This window comes from Psammomys obesus, unplaced genomic scaffold (genome assembly GCF_907164565.1).
Source record: "Psammomys obesus unplaced genomic scaffold, mPsaObe1.curated_primary_1811, whole genome shotgun sequence".
Classification (NCBI taxonomy): Eukaryota; Metazoa; Chordata; class Mammalia; order Rodentia; family Muridae; genus Psammomys; species Psammomys obesus.
The window spans coordinates 18,619,285-18,622,295 of NW_026585686.1; the positions used below are offsets into that span (position 1 = coordinate 18,619,285).

The window sequence follows — 3,011 nt, forward strand, 5'->3', positions numbered from 1 at the left end:
TCTTCATTTCTTCCTTAACCCAGCTGTCATCGAGTAGTAAGTTGTTCAGTTTCCATGTGCTTGTCGGCTTTTTGTTGTTTCTGTTGTTGTTGATGTCCAGCTTTAGTCCGTGGTGGTCAGAGAGTATACAAGGGATTATTTCAATCCTTTCGTAGCTGTTGAGGCTTGCTTTGTGACCAACTATATGGTCTATTTTGGAGAAGGTTCCATTTGGTGCTGAAAAGAAGGTGTACTTTTTTAGTTTGGGTGAAAAGATCTGTAGATGTCTATTAGGTCCATTTGATTTAGGGATTCTGTGAGTGCTTTTATTTCCCTATTTGGTGTCTGTCTGGTTGATCTGTCCCTTGATGAGAGTGGGGTGTTGAAGTTTCCCACTATTAAGGTATTAGGATCAATGTATGATTTAAGCTTTAATATTGTTTCATTTACGAATGTTGGTGCTCTTGTATTTGGGGCATAGATATTCAAAATTGTGATGTCCTGTTGTTGGATTTTTCCTTTGATGAGAATATAGTGGCCCTCCTTATCTTTTTGATTAACTTTGGATGAAAGTCTATTTTATTAGATATTAGGATGGCTACTCCAGCCTGTTTTCTGGAACCATTTGCTTGAAAAACATTTTTCCAGCCCTTTACTCTGAGGTAGTATTTATCTTTGTTGCATAGGTGTGTTTCTTGGATGCAACAGAATGTTGGGTCCTGTTTCCGTAACCATTCTGTTAGCCTGTGTCTTTTTATTGATGAGTTGAGTCCATTAATATTGATAGATAATATTGACCAATGCATGTTAGTTCCTTTTGTAATGGAGTCGATGATCTTACCCTGTTTCATTGCTTGTTTTCTTTTCATTTTTGTTGGGATATTATCTGTATGCCCTGTTTTCTTGGGTGAATTTGTTTTCATTGGATTGGAGTTTTTCTTCTAGTATCTTCTGTAGGGTTGGTTTGCTGTATAGATATTGCGTAAATTTAGTTTTGTCATGGAATATTTTGTTTTCTCCATCTATGTTGATTGAAAGCTTTGCAGGGTATAGTAGTCTGGGTTGACATTTGTGATCTCTTAGAGTCTCCATGATGCTTGTCCAGGCCCTTCTGGCTTTCATAGTTTCTGATGAAAAGTCTGGTGTGATAAAAATATGGAACGCTTCACGAATTTGTGTGTCATCCTTCCGCAGGGGCCATGTTAATCTTCTCTGTATCGTTCCAATTTTAGTATATGTGCTGCCGAAGCGAGCACTGGATTAGGTTTTCTTATGATCCTTCAAACCTTAGTTTCTGCTGACCCCTCCAATTCTCTCCTCCACTCTCCTGTTTGAGACTACCCCATTCGTCCATAAATGTTTATTCAATTTCCTCTTCCTAGTGAGATCTATCCTTTTTCCCTGGTCCATACTGTTGTTTTTAAACAAAATCTCAAATGTTTGATTTTAGTAAATAAAGACTCCAGAGCCAGATGCTGCAGTGAAAGCCTACTAATACAGAGAGGCAGAGGAAGCACTCAGCTGACCTTCCTACTCAGCTGAAGTCCCAGAAGAAAAAAAAAACCCTTCTCCTTCTTCACATTCTTAAAATCCCTTTAAACTAAATATCTCCCTTTTACATTTCCTGCTCATCTCTCTATCCATCCTCTAGACTTCCTCTCATGCTATATTTTTTTTCTTTTTTTCTCCCTATGTTTTATTCCCTGTCAACAGGATGTTTGCTCCACTTCTTAACCTATGGTTTACCTTATTTAATTCTGTACAAAAAGTATTTAGAATAAAGTTGTGTGCTAGGGCTGAGCCACACCACAACTAGAAACAGGTTTTTCCACTACACAATATTAATGATTGTACTATGATCAAACATCCTGCAACATTTCCCCTTTTTATCTAAATAAAAGATGTTTCAATCATAACCATACTGATGGATGTAAGGGGGAATTTCAGGATGATTTTGATTTGGATTTCTCAGAAGACTAAAGATATTTAGCATTTTTTAAGTGTTCCTCTGCCATTCCATATTCCTCTGTAAAGAATTATGTGTTTAGCTCTGTACTCCATTTTTAAATTGGATTACTTGGTTTATTGGTGTTTAATTTCTTGAGTTCTTAAAATAGTGTGCATATTATCCCTCTGTCAGACACAGGGTTGGTGAAGATCTTTTCACAGTCTGTAGGCTGTCATATTGTTCTTTCTTTACAGAAGCTTTTCAGTTTCATGAGGTCTCATTTATTGATTGTTGATCTTGGAGCTTGTGTTCTTGGTGTTCTGTTCAGGAAGTTGTCATCTGAGCCATTGTGGATATTAGCTGTATAATATAGGATAAACATACTAAAAATCTATAGTCCTAAAGAAGCTAACAATAAGGAGGACCCTAGGAAGAGACTGAAACCTCACTCAGAAGGCCAAACAGGATAGACATCAGAAGTAGGAGAAGACAAGGAACAGGACAGGGGCCTTCCACAGGGAACCTCTGAAAGACTCTACCCAAGAGGGTATTGAAGGAGAAACTGAGATTCATAGCCAAACTTTGGGCAGAGTGCAGAAAATCTTAGGGAATATGAGGGAGATAGGAAGACCTGGAGGGGACAAGAACTCTGCAAGGTAACAAAGAGAGCCAAAACACCTGGGCCCAAGTGGACCTGCAGAGACCAATAATCCAACCAAGGACCATGCATTGAGAGTACCTAGACTTTTTTGCTCAAAGGAAGCCCATAGGCTGATCAGTTTCCAAGTGGGATCCCTAGTAAGGGGGGCATGGACTCAGTGGCTGGTTCTTTGATCACCGCCTGGGGGATGCAGCCTTACCAGGCTATCGAGGAAGATGATACAGCTAGACCTGATGAGACCTGACAGGCTATGGTCAGATAGAAAGGGAGGAGGTCCTCCTCTATCAGGGGACTAGGGAAGGAGCATAGCTGAAGAAGAGGGAGGATGGGTAGGACTGGGAGGAGATGAGGGAGGGGGATACAGCAAGAATAAATGTAAATAAATAAATAAATAAATAAATAAATAAATAAATAAATAAATAA

At 39.1% G+C, this 3,011-nt stretch overlaps 1 non-coding gene across 1 annotated transcript; it reads right to left on the reverse strand.

The window, feature by feature from the left end:
• Nucleotides 1-1,128: 1,128 nt before the first annotated feature.
• LOC129665258 (U6 spliceosomal RNA) lies at nucleotides 1,129-1,235 on the reverse strand. The gene has a single exon (XR_008718362.1). It is a non-coding gene; the product is annotated as a U6 spliceosomal RNA (small nuclear RNA).
• Between the last annotated feature and the right edge of the window lie 1,776 nt (nucleotides 1,236-3,011).